Source organism: Mesoplodon mirus (genome assembly GCF_964341445.2).
Source record: "Mesoplodon mirus genome assembly, chromosome: 10".
NCBI lineage: Eukaryota > Metazoa > Chordata > Mammalia > Artiodactyla > Ziphiidae > Mesoplodon > Mesoplodon mirus.
The window spans coordinates 7,213,256-7,237,833 of NC_138986.1; the positions used below are offsets into that span (position 1 = coordinate 7,213,256).

The 24,578-nt window shown below is 44.6% G+C and overlaps 1 protein-coding gene across 3 annotated transcripts in view; it reads left to right on the top strand.

Moving 5' to 3' along the window:
- AGPAT4 (1-acylglycerol-3-phosphate O-acyltransferase 4) overlaps positions 1-24,578 on the top strand; it is a 124,922-nt gene that overhangs the window by 872 nt on the left and 99,472 nt on the right. The window lies entirely within an intron of this gene.

The window sequence follows — 24,578 nt, forward strand, 5'->3', positions numbered from 1 at the left end:
ACCGTTTCTTTGTGCTCAGCTGGGGGAGCGTGGCCGTCCGCGCTGTGATTTCGAGCTGCTGTGCTGGGGTTCATTTCCCCCTGCCCAGCCCCAGCGCCTCGGGTGAAATAATTTTCTCTGCGATAGACGAAGCGGGGGAGAAGGTTCCTGTTACTGATCGGTCTCTTTTGTGTCATGCAACATGTTCTTCCGTCTCTGCCGTTTCTATGGCAACCACAAAAATACTACACCCAGGTGCAGCCCCGATATCCATTGCTTTATTTGTGTTTGCTGCGCGTCGGCTGCTTTCCGCGCTGGTTCTCGCCCAGGCTGCTCAGAGGCAACCTGGCTTCGCGGCTACCCCTCCTCACCCCAGTTTTGGTTTTTCCCTATCACCGGAGGGCTGGGGGAGGGGAGTTGTCAAGGAAACGGGCATTTGTAATTACCTCTTTATTTACTGAATTTTCAGCCTATGAATTTCCTCATCATATCTGGGGATTAGAAAAAGGAATGATTTGATGTTTATGTAAGTCTCCAGTTTCTGGTCTTTTTTGAAAACCTAAACTGTTCTCAAGACGTGATATTAATCCTGTGATCAAACTAAGTGGCGGGGGGCGGGGGGAGAGCACTTCTTTAGAGGAGGTGAGATCCTTGGAAAACGTTGTAGAGGGTGTTTGAGAATTCGCACCGACGTTATTGTCTGCCCAGGTCTGCCTAGAAGTCTGAATGTTTAAAAGAGGGGTCTTTGCTCTAGTCTGAACTTACTTCGCACACAATCCAAGTTCAACAAGTGTAAATGAGTAACAAATGGTAACTACCCACAGGATTTTCAGTTTTTCGGGCGTCGTCCTAATACGGATCAGCTGTCCACTCTCCTTAAGCTGATGGTCCATAGACCTTCTCTTTTTTAAAACTGGGAAGAGATTAACCCAGCTGTGATTGTTAGTCAAGCATCCTCAGTTGGGAAAAAAATAAAAAAAGGATATCATAAGGAAGAAAGTGTGTGTCTGTGGTGTGTATGTGTATCTGATGTGTGTGTTTGTGTGTGTGATGTGGTGTGTGTGTGTGTGTGTAGTTGGGCAGGGAAACTACTGAATCTTCTAAGTATCCTCTATGGAGACAAAAAGTTGATTTTCAGGAAAAATATAAAACATGAGAGAAAAAAGTATCATCTACGTAGTATTAAGCAAAGTTAAATATAATTAAAATCAAGTGACACGGCTGTTGAACAGACAGTCCAAATGGGCTTATTAACAGGTAGCAAATTGATGCTTTTATTCGGTGCATCTGAGGAGATGTTTGATAACAGACACCATTCTTCTAATGCGCATCCTGAATTACCAAATTTGGCTTTATAAGACGGATCGATAGTAATCTCACCCTTGATTCTTAACATTATCTGTACTTTCGGATAAAGATTTGTGAAGGTGGCTTAGCCTTCACAATGCCTTTCCACTCTGAAGCCAAAAGCATCATTTAGAAAGCTCAGAGTAACCCCTCCTCAGGGAAGCAGGACGAAGGGGTGCTTAATGAGGTTCTGCTTGCCAAGATCCTTATCTCAACATGCTGTTGGCTATGACTTATAAAGCTTTTTATAGTGCAAGAGGTCTTAAGTATTTCAGATACAAAAGTTATCTAAAACAGGTGCTAAATAGCATGGCACAAAACTAACGGGAACTAAGTAAAGACAAGAGAACTAGTTAAAAAGTCATAAAACACAGAAAAAGGTCATTAAAAAATATGACTATTGTTTTGAAAAGCACATGTTAGTACATATGAACAGTTGTAGGTTTATAGGTTTGCGAGGTTTGCAAAGTGTGGAAACTAGTCAGACTAAGTTACTGTTTTTCCAGCCTGAGATGGTCCTCAAGGATGTAGACTTTACTACATGACCCTGCGGAGCAGATGGAAAGTGTGTAAGTCAAGTGTGTGGTGTGAGTACTCTTGAGTTTCCAAATATAGGAGTTCCACAGCAAAAAGCCTTGTAAGATGGAGTTCAAAGGAAAAGTAGCAAGAATTGTTTGGAATTTCAGCCAAAAAAAAAAAAAAAAAAAAAGGAAATCACTGTCCTATGATCAGATCCTGAGTAGAAGTTAAAAACATAATTAACAGTCTTGACCTGGGGAGGGTCAGTGGAGCTATAGATGCAAAGCAAATTCTGGGTCCAGTGAAAGAGGCTGGATGGAGGTGATGCTGAGGAAATAACTGGTGAAGCTGGAGTCAGTCACCATCGTGTTGGGATTTCATGGCTCTGAACCGTGTGCTGTCCAGTTTGTGAAGAAAACAGAAGTGGTGGTCTGTGCTCTCAAGTTTAAGATCCTCCAAACAGGGGTGACGAAGTGTGTAGATGGGCACAGAGCTGGAGAGAGGGAGGCAGGGCAGGAGGGAAGTGAGAAGCGAGATGCCGTGAGTCTGGGAAGAAGTAGAGGATGGTGACACTGAAGGTTTGAAGGGGAGGGCACCGCCGATTCAAGGGGAAGAGGCAAAGGTGTCTCAGGTAACAGGGACGGATGGTGAGAGATGGGTCCTGGTTCAAGGTTCTTGTCCAAAGCAGGGACAAGTCCATCTTTAGTATGGAAATAGCCCAGGAGCAGTCTGTGCTGGTCTAAAGAACTAGTAGGGATTCAGGGACAGAATTTTGTTTAACCCAGAACGAGACTGGTAGAAAAGAAGGACTATGTAAGTAGGAGGCAGAATCCTTCGTAATTCAGTTATTCTTGAGTTGAAGCTCTAAGAACTGCAATCAGACTTAAATCAGACTTTAAACAAGTCAGAAATTTGGATGCGGGAACTCCATGTGCACCCACAACGTCATTCTAATAATACCGACCATTGCTGTTGCTTTAAATTGTGGGATGCTCAGATGAGCATTTGGCAAACTTACTATATTTTGTGCAATCTGCTGTATTCTGAAAAGGAGGTCTAATGGGTACGGGAAGACACTGTGTTCACAGTTCTGAAAGGTTTTTGACGCCTAAATGTTCATATGTAATCACGCTGAGCTGAAAAACTCTCTCACATCACCCAGAACCTGGGCAACTCTAATTCAATAATCTTTTTCCCAGGACAGAATCCATTTGGAAAGTTTTGGAACTCGGAAATTTGGCTTCATGTATGGACCAGGGAGAATCACTGCTAAGGTTCTGGGAAAGAGGAAGCTTAAATCATGAACTTGTTCTTTTAACAGTATTTCTTGTGCATTTATTATGTGCCGAGTGCTGTGGACACACTGTGAGCAAAACCGCATACAGTGTAAATAGCTAGTTTTCAAATATCCGAAGGGTTTTTAAGGGAGATACTGGGACTGGCTGATCTCCATTCTCTTCTAATGACTGAATAAGAGGAAATATCTGAAAACAAGAGCAATTTTTGGCGAACATTATCATGGAACAATCTATCTAACCTGTCTTTCTTTATTTTTCAACACTTGTTCCACAAAGATTTTCTTTTTTTTTTTTTGCGGTGCACGGGCCTCTCACTGTTGCGGCCTCTCCCGTTGCGGAGCACAGGCTCCGGATGCGCAGGCTCAGCGGCCATGGCTCACGGGCCCAGCCGCTCTGTGGCATGTGGGATCCTCCCGGACCGGGGCACGAACCCGTGTCCCCTGCATCGGCAGGCGGACTCTCAACCACTGCGCCACCAGGGAAGCCCCACAAAGATTTTCTACTTGTGTCTGTTTTTGTTCCTCCAGTCTGGTTTGCTTTACTTCTTCCTTTCACCTTGAGTCCTACCTTTCAGTCGCCATTCATTCATTCATTCATTCATATATATATCATCCATCCACCCATCCATTTACTCATTCACTCAACAAATGATATCAGTATCATGTGTCAGGCACTATATATTATGGATATAGCAATAAATGGGAAACTATTTCTTCCCTAAAAAAGCTCAGGAACTAGCAGAGAGACAGATGTAGAAATAGCCCCTTAAACCAGGGCGTATTGTTCTTTTTTTTTTTTTTTTTAATTAAACTATAGTTGATTTACAATATTGTGTTAGTTTCAGGTGTACACCTTCAGATTCTTTTCCATTATAGGTTATACAAGGTATTGAATGTAGTTCCATGTACTATGCAGGAAATCCTTGTTTATCTGTTTTATATATAGTTGTGTGTATCTATTAATCCCATGTTTAAAATGTTTTCCTCCCCCTCCCCTTTCCCTTTTGGTAACCATAAATTTGTTTCCTATGTCTGTGAATCTGTTTCTGTTTTGTACATAAGTTAATTTTTATTATATTTTTAGATTCCACATATAAGTGATGTCATATAATGCTTGTCTTTCTCTGCCTGACTTACTTCCCTTAGTATGATAATCTCTAGGTCCGTCTGTTTTGCTGCAAATGGCAATATTTCACTCTTTTGAATGGCTGAGTAATATTCCATTGTGTAATATACAGGGGTAATTGTTTTTGATTGAAGCATCTGTTGGCTAATGGCACCAGATGCTTCTTTCATTGAACAATTTTATACATAGATTGTTCTGGGCAGAGAGGGAGAGAGTGCTTAGCAGTTGACTGTTCATCTTGTAACTTTCTTGTCTCTTCCTTCATTGGTTGGCTTATGTTTGATGCCAGTAAACATTTGTTGATTAACCATATGGAAGAAGTGACGTTTTGACCCTGGCAACACAGAGGCACAGAGGACAGAAGGCTTGTAAACTCTCTTTCTGAAAAATACAAACTGAGTGAGATAATCTCTCAAAGTACCCTCAGAGTGAGTTCCCTGTAGACTCCGTGGGACTCTAGGTCCCTCCAGCTGGACTCAAAATATAACATTTTAAAAAGACAGACTCCCAACTGCATCCAAATTATATGCCCATTGGTTTACTAGACAATCCTCTTGCCATTAGATTTCCCATAAGATGTTGCAAGTCTATGTCTTGTTCGACAAAAGCAAGTGGGTTTCAACACTTGAAATCTAAATACCCCAAATAAATAATGTAAAACCTTGTTGCAACACTTCCTGTTTGTATCTCCTGCAGTCATGCAGCTCCTCTCAGCAGAATTGTCCTACCGCACGTGATTTCTACCTTCAGCAGGAAATTATATGGGCAACCTAACCAAGTTCATCCGGAATGCCCCCGCTCTGGTGCCCGCCTGACCTTCAGAGAAAAAACGTTTAGCAAATTCCCCCTCTTCTTTGTTATTTTGATTGTGGATGAGATCAGCTTCTCCCTTCAGCAGGAAGTTGTTCCAGTCTCTCCCCTCTGACCTTGGGTCACACATGGTGGCTCTTTCATGGTCATTTCTATGTAGGATCCTACAAGAGAAGAGGCACATTGTGTACTTCATGGTAGTTTGAAACCGGACACTGAAATTCCTGCAGGAGATTATTCCTCAGCCTGGGGGATGACAGGTAACCTGTAGAAGCCATCAGGGACGCTGAGGTGACTGGCCAACCTGTAGGATATATATGATAATGATAGCAGCCCACCTGTGCTGAGGGCACCCTATGGGCAAGTCTATTACACAGACCTCACATTTATTCATTCCCTTTATCCTCATAACAAACGAGCAAGTTAAACTGTTATCAATTTGCATTTTAGATAGAGAAAGTAAAGTTGAGAGAGAGTAAGTTACTCCCCTAATACCATAATAAGTAACAGAGCTGAGATTGGACCCAAGATCATGGTACTCCACTGCTGACCCCCTATTTCCATGGTATTGTATTTATGCATCTATGCTCGGGCCAGCCCAGTGCCTGGGACATAGACACACAGTATTTCTGCAGTTGTGAACAGCTCTCTACCATATGGACCTTCCCTTGCATGCCTTCCATCCTACGTTTTAGGAGCTTCAGAAATTTTGGAAGAGAGAGTAGTATTTTGGAAGTTGTGGCGGGGGGGGGAACTAATAGCCATACTTCGAAGACAAACTACTCTAATCGTTTTCAGGGGGCTTTGTTATTTTGTTGTGGTTTAGCCAGAAAGGTGATACGGTGGGGGAAGGGAACAGGTCCTGTGATTAAAACATCTGAGTGACAGTGCAGTTCATACATCAAATCAAATATGAACTGTTCGCAAAACCAATTTATAACCAAGGATTGAACCAAGGATTGAAGTTGCTCTTAAGGATACCTGCTATGGCTGATCTCAGTGGTTCCCAAGGCCATGGGTGGATGGAGTTAGCCTTTCTTGTCTGTTGTTGATTGTCAGCAGATCAGTTAGCAAGTTTAAAGGCAGAGTGTTATCTGAAAACACAGTGCTTATCTTAGCAAACTTTGAAATGAGAGTGGGAGAAATGAATTGAGTGGAGTTCGGTCTTTTTCGCATCTCTGTCAGCTCCCTCCTGAGCTGTCACCTCTCTCGGGGCAGAGGTTAACCCAGGCCGATGAAATTTTAGAGTTTGTCCATACCTAGCGCTTCTTCCCAGGATGCTGCAGCCGTCAACACACAATCAATGCCATCATCTAAAACCTCCCCTTTCCTCTCTCCTTTGTTGTGGGGAAGGGTAGGTTGAAAGGAGACATGGTGAGTAGCTTCCTTCCCAAATGTGTATCACCCTTTGGGCCTATCTCCGGAATCTCTGGCCTCTGCTGTCTTGACATTCTTCCTCAATCCCGTTCATTCTTCCTAAAAGTCACCCTTTCCAGATGCTATTACATTATAGACAATCCTTTACAGTTCTAGCCTCATGACTGCACTGGGGGCTTCTCATGAAAGTTTCTAGCACAGAGCAGCACGCCTGGCACTGAATGGGTGCTGTAACCTAGACCAAAAGTGGGCACAAGAGATCCAGGGTCAGATGTGCCTGATCTGATGCCTTCCAGCCAGGTCCTCCCAGGTTGACATTCCTTTAGGGCAAGTTCTTTTTTTTTTGAATTTTATTTATTTTTTTATACAGCAGGTTCTTATTAGTCATCAATTTTATACACATCAGTGTATACATGTCAATCCCAATGGCCCAATTCATTACCCACCCACCTCCACCCCCCCGTAGGGCAAGTTCTTAATCTCAGCACTGTTGACATTTTGGGCCAGATAAGTCTTTGTTGTGGAGCCGTCCTGTGCGTTCCTGGCCTCCATCATTGTCTAGATGCCACCGCCACCCCAACTGTGACAGCCAAAAATGCCCCAGACTCTGCCAAATGTCCCCTGGAAGGGCGAAGTCACCTGCACTTGAGAACCACTGCTTTAGGGAAGTGCCACGTCTGAGCTCACGTGGTCGGCTCCCCCATCCAAGCAAACGCGTCCCTCAGGATTAACCTGTACTCCCCAGGTTTATAGACATGTGTCCAAAGCAAAGGTGCAATTCATTCACTGGAATTAATAAATAGACGGGAATTGGAAAATAATAATAAAATAAGTGAAAGGCAGACCTGTAACTGGAATGTATTCCAAGTTTAGTGCCGTTTCTCTGGCAAACCTGCAACAGTCACCTTGTAACCCGAGCCTGCAGGGTGGGCGGACAGGACTCAGAACTCTGTTTAGGGAGACTCTGCCCTTGGGCCTGGCCTAAACTCTGGGTGGGATGGATTAACATATCTATAGAAAGATTGCGAGCTGCTCTGCCTAACTGACCTCACCTTTTCTGGGATTTGCTGATTCACCCCACTTCCTGGTCTACACCCACCGGGAACCACATACTACATGCTCAGGTCTCGCTAGTAATCACTTGTCTCTGAGCACAGACCTCCGGCTGTGGTGGGTGTTTCCAGCCTCTCCCTCCTTCTGGCCTCTGGTCTCCAGTGCTTCCCACTGGGTTGGAGGCCACCTTCCCTGTTGGTCCTGGACCGCCCTGCTTCAGGTAAGGCCCGCTCCCAGCCCCACGAGGTGTCTAGTCTCTGCGCTGTGCCTTCCTTTTGTCTGCGCGTCTCCCTCCTCCCTTCCAGGACCTGAAAGATGGGAGTGAGTGGAGTGAGTCTGTTATTCCCAGGCCCCACACAATTCCAGAATCTTCTTACAGCGTTTCTGAATCCTTGTGTCCAGCCTGTTATTGGCTGGGCACTGAGGGTACACGGATGAGCCAGACAGGGTCACTGCCTGGAGGACAGGACAGAAACCTAAGTGGATCATTTTAACACACTGGCGGGAGAGTGCAGAGCGCTGTGGGAGCATAGAAAGGGGAGCCCCTGGTCCCCCGTCCAGTCTGGGGCTTCAGAACTGCTTCCTAGAAGCGGGGTGCTGATGCTGGGGTGCTCTGTTTACAGAGGGGCAGGATGTGGATCAGGAGGTGATCAGAGATGAGAGTGTGCCAGGCGGTGAAGGGGCCTGGACACCAGGGACAGTGGCGAGGGGGACACCCCGTCCTTGGACCCGGTGAACTGGTCTGGCTGTCATCGTAGGCAGGGAGGGAGGGCCCCGTCAGGCTGGTGCCTTGGTCCAGGAGACCAAGGTGGAGGCCAGGCCTGGGAGGACGATTCAGGAAGAGCTGGGCTGAGAACTCCGGGAGATGGAGCCCCAGGATTTTGTAATGTGTTGTACAGGGGGCCTCTCTGATGCTCTGGGATAGTAAATACAGAAAGAAACCTTTCCTGTAATACTCTTCCCAAAGGGTCCCCTCTATAATGCTTTGTAATGCAGTCGTTTATGTACTTTAATAATATCTGCCCCCTCTAGTCAGCATTTACTACTGTGTTGTGTGCTCTGCCTGTCCGACCCCAGTTTGTCCTTCTCCAGCCTTGTGGCTTGTGAATTCTTTTCTCCAGTCTGACTTGAAACTGAGGCACAGAGTGGTTAGCTAGCTTTCCTGAGTCACAGAGCTAGCAATGCCTGTTGGTGGAGCAAAGACTGTGACTACAGATCTATAAAGAATTATAAAAGCATCTTATTTACTTGTATGATGTGTTCTTTCCCACAATTTCCCTGGATCTTCTTTTAGGGGGAAAGGATGTCCATAGCTTCAAAATGTGCAGAAATTCCTCTTAACCTCCCAAATCATGCGGAAGTTTAAGAAGTTACTTAAGACCAAGCAATATGATGAAAGTTTCACGGTGTCTCTAAAATCCTCATCTGACCTCCATTCCTAGAGGAATAATAGAGTTAACATTTAAGGGAGACAGAGAGAGAGGACCACAGAGATATTTTAAATGTGCCTGATTATTTTAATTATTTATGTGGCTTCCAATTTTAGCCAGATTGGCACTTCCTCCTTTCTCCCACTGCTTCTGTCTTCTGAAACGGCTGAACTGTGATTTGTCTTTAAGACAGTCTGGTTTAAAAAGCTTCCCTCTGGCCTGACTCCCCAGAGAAGACGTACTGTCTGTGCTTTGCAAGGCTGGGAGCTCGCTGTGTCCTGTGGGTGCTGGGCGGGCCCTGAGCTGCAATTTGCTAATGAGCACCTGACATAACCTTGCCTGCTTCTCTGGGCAGGGAGAGGATTCTCCTGGCGGTCAAGGTGTCCTGCCCTTGTCAAAGGCCACAGGAGCGTTTCATTAATGAGAGTCCGGAGACTACCAGGCCCCCTTCTCTAGCTGCTCTCTGCTGGGCCTAGTGGACTGGCAGCCTTTAGGTCCACAGGGAGTAACGTGGCATGGAGGGGGAGAAGGGCTGTGCCACAGAGCCTGGGTGCGGCCCCAGCTGTGGCCACCTGCTTACTCTCTGTGGGACCTTGGGCTCCTTGAAACCAGGGACTGTCTTAGTCTGTGCTGCCCCCTGGCACTGGGAAGCGGCCTGGCACATCCTGGGTCCTTGTTTCCTGATCCCATTAAGGAGGGGTCCAGGGTGGATGCAAATTCTTCAAGAACCTCATCCTGGGGCCACCTGGGGCATGTGCCACCTGCAGGGGAAACTGGGCCCAGCTCACTCAAGCATCAGTTTTGCCAGAAGATCCAAGGGAAAAGAATTTTTAAAAAGAAAACAAACATGGACATGCCATGACATAACGCAAAATTTACATGAACTTTTAAGACAATACAGAAGACTTTTCAGGCTGGGTTGTTTGGATGGCTTTAGGCCATAGCTCCAGACCCTTCACAGTTAGTTTCCTCTGCAGAAGGGAATATTTCTGTGGACATTTTTGAGAAGAAAAGACTGAGCTGGGTAATCTGTAGCTGGCTGTGGGAAGGAGCCTTCCGTTCCCTTTCCCTGCTTCCTGCTCTCTCCAGTGGTGAGTCTTGGGGATGGGATGGGATGGGGCCAGGCCTGAGTAATCCCTGAGAGTTTACCCACCTTGACTGTTTTCTTCTCTGTGTCTATCTGCTCCTGAAGGTCTAACTGATGGAAGGTTGCTTGGATCCCTTTTTGTCTCTGGTCACCCACCTCTTGTGCCCTCCCTCCCTTGATAATGGAGTAATAGCTTCTCTGGATGAGCCCAGCCCTTGTTCTTTTCCTTCTGAGCTCTCTTCCTCTCCCAATACCTTGACTGTCTCTTGGACAAGGAATCAACTCTTATTGCTGGCTGATATCTGTTATCTTATTGTTTTGGGCTGAGTTATCTTCTTGTTCTCATAAAACCTTCCTGCATGGGGTTATTTCTTGAAATCTGAACGAAACAGTCAGGCAGGTGAAATTTGCCCATTCAGATACTAACAAGCTATCATAAAGGTACCCCTCACTCGAAGGGTCTCACATTCTCCAGAATAACCTCACCCAAACCTCCTGCGTGAAATGAAAAGCTTGGATAGAGCTCATTGTAAGATGGAAAGAGAGCCCAATACCTAACTACCCCAATAAACCACTTTTTTTTCCTTTACAGTAAGACGTTGGAGGAAAAAAATCTGAGCTATGGACTTTGCCCAGGCACAAGCAAACCAAGTGTTTTTTTTTTTTAATGTATTAGAGAATAATAAGGAAGAAGGGTGGGCCTCGTGTGTGTGTGTGTGTGTGTGTGTGTGTGTGTGTACACATGCTCTTTTTAAAATCATGTTATTAAGTGCATATATGAAGTGTCACTTGACCCAACATTTCATAATAATCTTTTTTTTAACTTTTTTTTTTTTTTTTTGCGGTATGCGGGCCTCTCACTGTTGTGACCTCTCCCGTTGCGGAGCACAGGCTCAGGACGCGCAGGCTCAGAGGCCATGGCTCACGGGCCCAGCCGCTCCGCGGCATGTGGGATCTTCCCAGACTGGGGCACGAACCCGTGTCCCCTGCATCAGCAGGCGGACTCTCAACCACTGCGCCACCAGGGAAGCCCTTTTTTTAACTTTTTGGCCACGCCCCTCGGCATGTGGGATCTTAGTTCCCCAACCAGGAATCGAATCCGTGCTCCCTGCATTGGAAGTGTGGAGTCTTAGCCACTGGACTGCCAGGGAAGGCCCCATAGGAATCATTTGAAAATGGAAATAGTGCTGTCAGATTATCAAGGTGCTATGGGGTCTGTGCATTAGAAGTACTACCATCTATTCCAGGGAAATTCACATTAGAATATTTGTGTGACACAGGCGATGGGATTGGCATTCTGGGGAGAAAGTGGAGAAAAGGGACTCTCTGACCATAGGGAGTTTATCTAATTCAGATTAAACCAAAAGTCTGCTGAAACATATCCCATTTAAGAGATGGTAACATATCCAGCCATGTGGAACGCAGCCCCAGATCTTAAGTATAAAGTGAGAAACATTATTGTCAAAAGCCTGTGTACTTCATTAGGCTTAACCTGATTTTTCGGGAAACCTACTTAGCACGCAAAACACTGAAATGACTGGCTTAACAAGCTTGGTTCTCCATTTTCCTGGGTAAATGGTAGAAAAGCAGCAATTGATGGCAGGGCAGGAAAAGAAAGAACGGGGAACTAAAAAGATGACTACTGGTTGAGACTCTGATGAACAGCAGAACCATGGTCCTGAGCTGTCCATGTTGTCCCCAGCGGACTTCATTTCCTAAGGCAGGAGAGTCCAGGTGATACTGGAAAGATTGTCACCAAAACAAAAGTTCTGTCAGTTTTACCTTTTGGCAACTTAGTTATACATTTTAGCTTTCCAGATAGTTCCTTCATTCAGAACATGTCTCTGGCTGACCCAGGTGAGGGAGGAGATTGCTGTAGTGGGGGTCACGGTAGCCTGCAGCCTGTTCCCGGCTTGGCCCTCATTTCAGAAGCTGTGATCTGAGCTGGCCTTCCAAGCACGAAATGGAGTCTTTGACTTTAAAACAGAAGCAGGAGGGGGTTTAATCAAAGGCAGGAGGAGTCGATGTGGAGCTACCAGTGGAGACCTTGGTGACCTGCATGAACACTTGGTCTTTGATGCAGAGTCAGGGGACCAGCCACGGATCCTGTGAAGGGAGGAAACGGCTGCTGTGGCGAAGGGGCCGCATCTCACTCCCCGAATTCAGGTCTCATTGGCAGAGTCTCGGCTGTGGGCTCAGCCTTGCCTGTTCGTTAGAATCACCTGCCTTGGACTGGCTGGTTCCTGGTTTTTGTTTTTAAGTTTTCTAGGTGTTTCCAAGGGGCTGGGAGAACTTGGACCACTGATGGAAGGAGGGTGACTAGCAGGAAAGTGATGGGACAAAAGGAAAGCCAGAGCCATGACAAAGGCTGTGGTGATGGTGATGATGATGGTGACGGTGATGGTGACGATGACGGTGACAGTGACGGTGATGATGGTGATGATGATGGTGACGGTGACGATGGTGACGACAGTGATGATGACGGTGATGGTGACGATGACAGTGATGGTGAAGATGATGGTGATGATGACGGTGATGGTGATGAGGATGGTGAAGATGATGCCACATTTAAGATTACCATGTACCAGGCAGGGCTCTAGAAACAACTAATCCTCACCGCAACCCCATGAAGTAGGAACTATTACTGTCTCCAGTTTACAAGTGAAGAAACTGAGGTTAAGTAATTTGCCCAGGGTCAAGTAGCTGATAAAGGCAAACCAGCTGTTGGCTCCTGATCCCCTGCTCAGGCGTGAAGGTTGCTACCTTTACACTATGAAGCCCTTCAGATACTCAGCATTCAAGGTCCCCTATTATAAGAAGGCAGCAAGAAGCTACAGGCCTCCTTCATAACTAAAGACAAAGACATAAAGAGGATAAAACCAGTGGCAGGGAACCCCCTTCTCTGATTTTGTTTTGTTTTTCCCGACATTCTTGGATTTTACTTTAATGATGTGGTGGAGTGTTAGGGTAGAAAGAGTCTGGAAGTTTCTGTCATCTCTGACCAACATCTATTTCTAGAAAAGAGGTAGAGTTAATTAAATTACTGAGTTTTCCCACATCAAATACAGCTGGGAACATTACATTGTTAGCTGGATTTAGGGAAAGTAAAATATCCCACCTGCCTGTTTGCTTTGTTTATTATGATGCCCTGATCTGGGCACAGGACAGCAGCTACGTTCCACTGACATGGCAGTCACTAATACACCACAAGCTGGGCATTTCTCTGCAACAGTGTGCTGGACGTGACTGACTGTTCAAGTCGTTCATATTATGAATATTTATTAACTGCCTGTCTTGGCCAGGTCCCTGCTGGACTCTGGATACCAAATGAGAAACACTTTAGTGCCTAAGGAGTTCAGGCGTGTGGGAAGGCAGACATACACAGGAAGGGAAACATCATTTACGGATGTTACGTGGCCTTGGTGTGGCTGAGCCTTTCACGTCGTTAACCCAGGCAGCAAGTCATCCCTGCTGCACGTGGTTAAGTTCTGTCATGGTGAACATAGCAGTGAGGATAGAAGGGGCTGTGACAAGGCTGGGAAGGACGCATCTAACTGCTCCAGAGGAGGCCGCAGGATGGTACAGGCGAGGGCAGCTTTGTTGGTTGGTTGGTTTTGGGCCACGCCGCGTGCCGTGTGGGATCTTAGCTCCCCGACCAGGGATCGAACCCGCACCCCCTGCATTGGAAGTGCAAAGTCTTAACCACTGGACCGCCAGGGAAGTCCAGCCAGGGCAGGTTTTGAAGGATGAGCACACAGTGGGCAAGTCAGCAATGGGAGGGAGGGGGAGGGGGAGAGGAGGGCATCAGGCAGATAGGACAGAAGACGTATGGGCTCAGAAGCATGAACGTGAACTCTGTTCAGAAGATTCCAAGAGCTGGGGGTGGTGCCCTCCTGCATGAAGCCTGTCCCGACCTCACCAGGTACCCTCATCTCGCTTTTTATTCTTAAGGCACGCTGTGCCTTCCAGGAGAGTAGGTCCTAGCCTTCGGCGGCTTTACAATTTAAATTTTCTTATCATCTGTCCCGCAGCATAGAAATCTCCTGAGGCCATTCGGTGTCTCCACTCCCCAGGATGGTGCCGCAATAAATATTTGTTCAAGGAGTGAAAGGCATCCTCTGAGAAGGGGGCTAAGAGAAGTGGACACTTAGGTAGGAGTGGCTGCCATCCGCAAGGCTTAGTGCTTTGAGGTCCGTCCCTGTGCTGCTTTTTCCTTTTCTTTCTTTCTTTCTATTTATTTATTTATTTGTGGCTGCATTGGGTCTTTGTTGCTGCGTGCAGGCTTTCTCTAGTTGCTGCGAGCGGGGGCCACTCTTCGTTGCAGTGCACGGGCTTCTCACTGTGGTGGCTTCTCTTGTTGCAAAGCACCAGCTCTAGGTGCATGAGCTTTGGTAGTTGCAGCATGTGGGCTCAGTAGCTGTGGCGCACAGGCTTCAGTAGTTGTGGCTCGCGGGCTCTAGAGCGCAGGCTCAGTAGTTGTGGTGCACGGGCTTAGTTGCTCCGCAGCATGTGGGATATTCCCGGACCAGGGATTGAACCCATGTCCCCTGCATCGGCAGGCGGATTCTTAACCCCTGTGCCTCCAGGGAAGTCCCTGTCACTGTGTTTCATGAGTTGGTAGTGTGTTCCATTGTTTTGATGAGCTGGGATACATTGTATGGATAAACCACGGTCTTATTTACTTGCTTAACTGGTAATGGACATTCGGATGGTTTTCAGTTTTCATGTGAATTTAAATTTACTACTTTTATTCCTGATCCAAAGCACAGATTAGAAATAAGTCCCATTTTCCTTGTCACTTTATCCCTATCCCAGCATCCCATTTGGGGGATACTAATTTCCATAGCAAGAGTTTAGAGGAAAACTGGGGCAGCTGACCCGACCCCTCCTGGCCGCAGGGGCTCTGTGGCAGTAGCGCAGCGAAGGTTTTGAATTTGATGCAGGAGGCTGATCAAATCCACTCTGGCTCTGGGAAAAGAGAAAGGCTTCTGGAGCTAAAATCGGAGGCCAGGGACATAAATTCTTGATTTCTGTCTTGTTGCTCCGTCTGCCTTCCACCATCCAGAAAATGTGAAGATTTTGATGTTGACAGACTGATGGATCCATTTCTTTTCCTTCAATTACTTATCTCCCCACTGATTTCATTAACCCACTTTTGGCAATTCTCCAGATTTCATTCATGAGCTCTTTCCGTAATGTCTGCTGTGGTGGCCGGGGTGGCGGGGTGTGGGGGGGGCGTGCTGGCTCCTGGGGGGACCGTGTGAGCCCTCAGACACCACACCTGCCTCATGGAGCTCTGCTCTGGGTAAGCTTTGTCAGCATCTGCTCTGCCTGGCATTAAAGGGCAGCTGCTCTTATAGCTCTAAGTAGCATTTCTTCCACATATTTGAGCCTTGAACTTTCATCCGAATTTAATCATGGGGAGTCTGCTATAGCAAAGGCGGTCTACTTCCAACTTGAGTGGGTTGGACCAGGAGCAGACTATTCACTCTCAGGTATTCAGAGCAGCCTTGCATGAAGGGGAAAACACCTTTGATCCACTGAAGATTTCCTCTGGACCTTAAGCCCAAGCCTAGATTGTGGCAATAGCTGCTGTTGGCATGTGTCTGGGCGTGAGTTCCCTCTGCTCTTGGAGGCTGCCTGGAAAACTCAGAGGTGGTGAAAATCCTTCCAGCCTTTCCCACAGACTATACTCAGGATCAGAGGTGAGGTCCCCTCCTACCTTATTTGTGGCCCAGCCTCACAGAAGTCATGCCAGTATCAGAAGACCCACTCTACACCCCGACAGCGCTCAGGCTGGCACCACCGTTGCATCAGCAGACCTGGGCCCCGACATCTTGCTCCGCTCCCTGGGTGAGGGGAGAACCCCTTTTCCCTGCAGGCTGGAACTCCCCTCAGCCTCATTCACTCCTTCATTCAAACAGTGCCAGGACACATGTGGTTCTATCACATGTGGCCTGAGAGCTGACTATGCTTATTAGGTTTTGTTTTCTGTAGGGCCAGGAGTTTGTTCTGTGTTTTCAAACAACTATGAGATATAATTCACATGCCATAAAGCTCACCCATTTTAAGTGTACAATCAGTGGCTTGTAATATATTGTAATATATGCAGAGTTGTGCAACCATCACCCCCACTATCTACTTTTAGAACATTTTCATCACCTCAGAAAGAAACCCCTTACCCATGGGCATTTCCCATCCCCCCTGCCCTCTGGCCCCGGACAATCACTAGGCTACTTTTTGTCTCTAGATTTGTCTATTTTGGACATTTTGTATAAACAGAATCATACAATGTGTGGTCTTCTTTAACTGGTTTCTTTCACTTAGTGTAATGTTTTTGAAGTTCATCCATGTTGTAGCATGTTATCAGTAATTCATTCTTTTTTGTGGCTGAATAATATTCCACTGTGGGGCTATCCATGGGTCAGTTTTTTGTTTATCCGTGTGTCAGTTGATAGACTTTGGGGCTGTTTCCATCTTTTAGCTATTATGAATAACGCTGCTGTAAACGTTCGTGTACAGGGTTTTGTGAGGACTTATTGTTTTCATTTCTTTTGGGTAGACACCTGTGAGTGTTAATTTCTGGGTCATACATATGGCAAATCTGTTTAATATCTGAGGAACTAGAGCTAGGTGTTTTTCATTCACTTCTTTCTCCAAGTCTTCTCTGAGGCTAAGGAAGCATAATACTTTGCCTAAATGTCTCCGATTTTCAAATCCAATACCCTTTGGTATTCAGACCTATATCAAAATGTTGTTATAGAATTAATGCAGGAGAATTTGATCTGTGAGATACCACAGGAAAGGAATGAAGAAGTGACGGTCAGAAGGGTTGTTGGTTCAACTCAAATAGTGGCGATTTTATTGGGTTTTATCAGGGAACCAAGGCGATGTGCCTTTCAACCTAGAGTATTCTTGGACTGGAAGTGCTGTGCAGGTTAGCTGGCTCTGTACCGCCCTTGGAACAGTACAAATGGTTTGCTGCGTGTGTGCAGCAGCTTGTGCCTTTTCTTAACAGTTTTCGGGCACTAGCTTTTTGGAGTCCAGGCGTTGTATTTCCAGGGCTCTCCACTCTGCCAGGATTTGCTTTCTTAGAAACCAGGAAGGAAGTCGTGTGAAGAGCATTATCTGAAACCAAAAAGCACTTGCTTTTAGTACTGAATCCATTTTTTTTGTTCTGTCATTTGAGTCTTTATTTACTCATCTCTAAGAATTAAATTACCGGTAGAGTGAAGCTTAGATCAAGGACTAAGGAGTAAATCTCCCGGCAGTAAACCACTGGCTAACGAATACTTCTTTCCTTGGGAAGGAACAGTTGAAATGGTACCCGAGGTTTTGTAAGAATGTACTTTTTCCCATGTTCCTCAATACTTAGTTATTTCTCACTGTGTACAGAGCAGGGACAGAGATGTAAAGAACATAATCGTGAAAAAAGATAACCAGTGGATTATATATTTATAAGTCACTTAAAATTTTTTTGGTATTTCAAGTCAATTGTCTTACTTTTCACTCTCAATAGTTTTGTGAGGTAGGCTGATGGAAATAATAAAGAGGAGACTGAGACTCAGAGAAGGTACGGGACCAGTTTAGTGACCAAACTAAACAAGTCATAGAACTTCCCTAAGCCTCCATTTCCTTATCTGTAACATGGGTACACTAATAAATCAGAGAGCAATATCAAGCAATATATGTTAACATACATAAGTAATCTGAAAAATGTAGTGTAAAAATTTGAGCTTTTTTTTTTTTTAACTTAAATATATTACCAGAGTGGTAAATACTCTTGGTTGAATAATTAGAATATACAGGGAAGCATAAAGAAGAAAAGTATTATTTCCCATTATTTCTCTAACCCAGGGGCCCCCAACCCCCGGGCCACGGACCAGTATTGGTCATGGCCTGTTAGGAACCGGGCCGCACAGCAGGAGGCAAGTGGTGGGCAAGCGAAGCTTCATCTGTATTTACAGCCACTCCCCATCACTCACATTACCACCTGAGCTCCATCTCCTGTCACCATTATAGTGAGTTGTATAATTATTTCATCATATATTACAATACAATAAATACAATATTTCTGTTATACAATATAATAATAGAAATTACAATAAATGTAATGTGCTTGAATTATCCCGAAACTATCCCCCACCCCACCCCCCAATCCATGGAAAAATTGTCTTCCACAAAACCAGTCCCTGGTGCCAAAAGGGTTGGGGATCGCTGCTCTAACCCAAAACATCTTCTGAGTGTGTTAAATTTTGAAAAGAAATTTGTTAATATCTAGTGAAGCTGGAGGATGTCAGGTCAGGATGATGCAGCAATTCCAGTGCTCATTAGTGCTCTATCTATAATAGAGGAAAAAAGTGGAAATACTCTAAGTGTCCGTCAGTATGGTAATAGATTAATTTTTGGTGTAGCCATACAAAAGAATACTCTTCCAAAATTAAAATGACTAAACTAGATGCGTAAAATTTCAAAAATTTAGTGTTGAATGTAGAAAGGAAATCCCAAAAGGATTCGAATATTATTTACACACATCTTTACAACATAAAATGTATATGTTGTTTGTGAATACATATACAGTAAAAGAACAGAAACATTGGAGGAAACACACTAATTTCAAGCTCAAATAGCAGAAGTGGCTTCAATATCTATATAGTTTATTTCCTAAAAAAATGAAGTAAACGTGACTAGATATCAATGTGGTAAAATGTTTTGTGTTAAATATTTTTGATATTAAAAAAAAAAAGTTTGACTTACTAACCAACCACTTCCTAAGCATAGAGATGCACTGGGTTGTTTTTTTTTTTTTTTTTGGCTTTAAGATTTGGCTCATATGGTGCATGTTTTTGTTGACTTTGTATATTGTAAACCTCTTTTTGTCACTAAATATATTTCCCCATTGTTCTTCCTGGCCCTCCCAAGACTTTCTGTTCCAATTTAATTATTTTCTCAGAGAAATTTTTAGAAGAAGTAAATGCTGGGGCTTCCTGTTAATATCTTATAATTATTTTTTACTTATTCATTTGTAATTGTTCATAATTATTTCTAGTTCGTTTATGATATATTTGTTCTCTGACACTGGAGGAGCTCATAACCTAAAAGCAGAGGCAAAATTAAAGTCTGGTTTAGTCAACACACAAAGAATCCATTAGGAGTTAGGCACTCCTCAAAGTTTGGGAATTCACATTGTAGCTTTTATATACTATTACGAAAAATACCAATTAAGCAAATGTCTGGCTTGGAAAGGATTCTCTCGTCCCTGTTTCCAGACCTCAGACATTGGCTGCTGCTCACAACTCCCTTCATTTTCCCCGTGCCCTGGGCCTCCCTTCGTTTTCCCTGTGTCCCGGGCCTCCCTTCAGTGTGTCTGTGTCTCAGGCCTCCCCTTTGTGTTCTAGGCTGTTGGTCCCTTAGCAGAAAGTGGTCCAGGGGCCTCGTGAGGCTTTGGCGGCCTCTCTATTCCTGCGGAATTCTTTTTGTTTGTTTGTTTTTTTATTAATAGTAATCTTTTATTTATTCATTTATTTTTATTTTTATTTTTGGCTGTGTTGGGTCTTTGTTTCTGTGCAAGGGCTTTCTGTAGTTGCAGCAAGCGGGGGCCACTATTCATTGCGGTGCGTGGGCCTCTTCACTATGGCGGCCTTTCTTGTTGCGGAGCACAGGCTTCAGACGCGCAGGCTCAGTAGTTGTGGCTCACGGGCCTAGTTGCTCCGCGGCATGTGGGATCTTCCCAGACCAGGGCTCGAACCCGTGTCCCCTGCATTAGCAGGCAGATTCTCAACCACTGCGCCACTGGGGAAGCCCCCTGTGTGATTCTTGTTCTGGGTTCTTGAGATGCATCGTTGAAGGAGATAGCCTAAAACTCCCTGCCTTGCTATGGCTTCCATTCCCCAATCACACATTGGTAAGGAATCTCTTTTAAAAACATGAGGTATTTTTCCTGTCTGCTTTTCTTTTTTCTCCTGCAGAAACCCTCACATAGGTAGATTGGTACAACATCAGAGAATCCTGGTCTTTGAATGGGAAAAATAAGGCCCAGCAAGTGGCTTCTGTGTCCACCTTGGTTTCCCTCATTCCCATCTGAGATTATGTTGGCTGGAATGTAGTTCTAAGGTACAGCTTCCTGATTTCCTGAGGATCTTTAACCAGTGATTGGGGAAGGCTGTAATGCACAGTAATATTTTACTCCAAGAGAGTAAATGTCAGGTGGGCGGGGAACACAAGGGACAAGGGGAAGAAAGAATGCTCAGAGCTTTGTCCCTCCCGTCGGAGGGATGGAGCTGCTCGCTGACTCTGTAGGTACCAGTTCTTCATCTGTTACATGAGTGGTTAGTGTATTGATCCCTACAGTTCATTTCTTCTCTGTTTATTGGTATTTAATGTATGATTATAGTATGAATTAATGGAGGAGGGAAAGATCTTCCGATAAACGCCTTGGATACAGCTCGTTAAATATTTGGAAATAAACCCATTTAGATTCTCGTGGAGCACCATAGCCAAAACATAAATGTCAGATCTAAGAGTTAAAAATATATAAAATGAATCATGGAAAAAGGAGATGAAATAAGTGAATGTGTATCAGTTTTCTGCAGGACAAGAATTAAGGGTAGAAGGAAGGACTTTCTAAGCCTAAACTTTCTGAGAGAAGTCACAGCTTTTACTCCATAATAATTTAAGGCTTTAATGAGCTAAAAATACTGGAAAAATTGGTCACTCTAAATGGAATAGTTAAGATGTTATTCTATTTAATATATGAAGAGCTTGTGCAAATCAGTATACAAGAGATAAGCGGGCAGGAGATACAATAGACAAGTCGTGACAGAAGGCAGTAGTTTAATAAATGTTGGAAAAAATCCACTTCACTTATAACCTCCAAAATGCAGATTAAAACAGAGACACAACTTTTAATGTATGAAGCGTTAATCGGGTTTTTGTTGCTTTTAGATGAGAATTCTTATCTCCGACAAACGTGGTGGAATGTGTATTTTTGTAAATTGCTGGTAAGAACATAAATAGCTATAAACTTTTTGGAAATCAATTTGGCAAAATTCACTAGATGCCTTAAAGTGTTTGTTCCTTGAACTCAGAAATCCTGCATGTGGGAATTTATTCTAAAGATATTACCCGAAATTAAGGGGGTAAAAAAGGGCTTTATACCCTGAATTGTTAATTGTTGCATTACTTATTTTTTTTTTTAAATAAATGTATTTATTTATTTATTTTTGGCTGTGTTGGGTCTTTGTTTCTGTGCGCGGGCTTTCTCTAGTTGTGGCGAGTGGGGGCTACTCTTCATTGCTGTGCACGGGCTTCTCATTGCGGTGGCTTCTCTTGTGGCAGAGCACGGGCTCTAGGCTTGCGGGATCAGTAGTTGTGGCCTGCGGGCTCAGTAGTTGTGACTCACGGGCTCTAGAGTGCAGCCTCCATAGTTGTGGTGCATGCGCTTAGTTGCTCTATGACATGCGGGATCTTCCCAGACCAGGGATCAAACCCATATCCCCTGCATTGGCAGGCGGATTCTGAACTACTGAGCCACCAGGGAAGTTCCCTGCGTTACTTGTTATTAAAAAGACAAAAGAAGCCTAAATAATACAGTGATGAGGCAATAAGATAACAATTATGATATGTCCAGTGTAACTACTAGAGTATTTATATTGGGATAAGGACACTGAAAATGATCTCACTAAAGGTTAAGAAAAGGTCATGTAAAATTGAGTTAACAGAAGATCGCAACTATATTCGAAAACAAAAAGCCTCTGCAATGGTTATTTATTTATTTATTTATTTTGGGCTGTGTTGGGTCTTCATTGCTGCACACGGCTTTCTCTAGTTGCAGCAAGCGGGGCTACTCTTCATTGCGGTGCCCGGGCTTCTCATTGTGGTGGCTTCTCTTGTTGAAGAGCATGGGCACTAGGCACACGGGCTCCAGTAGTTGTGGTTCACGGGCTTAGTTGCTCCGTAGCATGTGGGATCTTCCTGGACCAGGGCTCAAACCCGTGTTTGGCGGGCGGATTCTTAACCACTGCACCACCAGGGAAGTCCCTGCAATGGTTTTATCTAGCAAAGAAAAAAAAAAAAAAAAAGCCAGTGTCTTCACTGAAGACTATAATAAAATAAACCAAAGTGTCAGTGGCCGTATAGGTGGTAAAATTTCTACAGTTTAGACTACAACATTTTTATAATGAATGTGAATTACTGTTATAATGGAGGAAGTTACCTTTAAAATAATTCATGACTTTGGTTCACTAAGTGACTTACTCTATGAGAGTAATTTCTTTTACTTTTACCAGATTTTATTTTAATAGAAGATTCTTTGTTTAAAGAAAAGTCAACTCTGTTCCCCAACCAACATCTGAACTCCCCTACTGGGGTTTAAGTAGGTAATTTGCTTTCATTTTAGTTATTTTCATGTCAGTTTGATGTATTGCCTCATGCAATTTCATGAGGTAGAAGAGGATTCTCTGCTTGGTTACAGGATATAACGGTTTAGAAAGAAATCGTGTGGGTTTATCTGCATGGCTTCTGTAGGGAGAGTAAATTGTTGGGTCATCTGCTCTGTCCTTATTATAATGGGAAAGAAACCTAGGACTTTCTCTGTTCATGTTATCCCTTTGTACATTGTTTTTGACAGTTCAGGGTTATTGGTATGGAGACTAAATTAGGTCGTCTAGAAATTTGGATTGAATCAACATGTATTGAGCATCTATTTATTCTGTAAGAAGTGGAAAGGTTTGGCGGTTCATCCCGGGCCTGGAAATAACTACTCAATAAATACTTTAGTTTATTGGGCATGATACTCACCCACATAAAACACAGAGAGGGGCTCTGTAAGAATCCCCTGTGCTTACTTTCAGGAGTCTAATGCAATAGTATAAATAGAGCTGTAACAATAAATATGAATCAGTGAATTTTTGACTTAATGGATGAATGGGTAGTTTGGTGGACAGATGACCTAATGAATGAATAAAGTTGTCAGTGGATTAATGAATGTTTGCATGAATCCCAGAATACCTGTTCCAGATTCTACTTAACAGAAATTGGAAGGAACATCACTGCTTTCACCAAGCATCCTGTATTCCTGAGCTTTGTGACTCAGGAAATTAGAAAAAGAAAAGGAGAGAGAGAGAAGGCCCTGTTTTGTGTTTTATCACTGCTGTTCTTAATGAAACTTTTCGAGGAATAGCCAGTCCATAATGACCCCAAAAGCATCGTTCATAGCTGAGTACGTCAATATTCTGTGATCGTATTTCAGATCTATCTAGAAACAAGGATACTGTAAGTCAACTTATTTTGGGCTCTCACAGCCAGCAATTCTGTCTTCAATAAATGATTCATGTCAGGAAAGCATTTAAGTGCATTTGTTTTCTAATAAGTCTCTCTTCAGGTCCATTATGCATGAATCAAGTCGGGGAAATTGCCTGAGTTCATTGACATCCCTTTATGAAAATCAAAGAAATGAACGATTTGAAATCTAGTCTTATCGATCTCCCACTGTCCCCTACTCTCCTTACCAGAACATGAGGATGGGCAACAGCAGGGTCTCCAAGAACTCAAGGGTCAAGGGCACTTAACGAGCAGTGAGGACAATGGAGAGGGACCCACCAGAGAGAAAAGAGCCTGGTTACTGGTGTCTGTGATGCAGAAGGAAAAGAAAGATCACTTGCTGGAGCTTCCCTGGTGGCGCAGTGGTTAAGAATCCGCCTGCCAACGCAGGGCACATGGGTTCGAGCCCTGGTCTGGGAAGATCCCACATGCCGCGCAACAACTAAGCCCGTGCACCACAACTACTGAGCCTGCGCTCTAGATCCTGCAATCCACAACTACTGAGCCCGTGTGCCACAACTACTGAGCTTGTGCTCTAGAGCCTGCGAGCCACAACTACTGAAGTCCGCGCTCCGCAACAAGAGAAGCCACCGCAATGAGAAGCCTGCGCACCACAGTGAAGAGTAGCCCCCACTCGCCACAACTACAGAAAGCCCATGTGCAGCAACAAAGACCCAACGCAGCCAAAAATAATAAATTAAAAAAAAAAAAAGATCACTTGCTGTCCCGCCCAAATTAGCTCCTCTGAGCAGACCCTCAGGGACCCACCCCACCTACAGTGAACTCTTGATCATGACAGAGCCAGCAGGGTGCTTCCCCCAAACCCTACTCCCTGGTAAGTACCCTGGGGTACTAAGGCCATGTTAGTTTCCATGAATCAGAAGCATTCTAGTTGAGGACATCTGGACAAGTGGCCCAATTTTCCATTTTCTGAGCCATAGAATTGAGAGTGGTTACAGGTGCCTAAGCGTCCGCCCAGCAGAGCCTTTGCACATTCTTTTCTTACCTCACTGACCTCTCCCACCACCCTTGTGGGGTCGGTGTATCTGGCAGAGCCTCCCACTGACAGATGAGGAAGCTGAGATTTCTAGAGGCCAAGTAACCAAGGTGATACGGACACACAGATAGATGATCAGTAGTCAAACCCAGCCCCCGACTCAATACTGGTGCCTCCGCTTCTGCATTTATTTCTTCAACCACTAGCAGAGTCACGATTTCTGGGTTCCCAAGGAG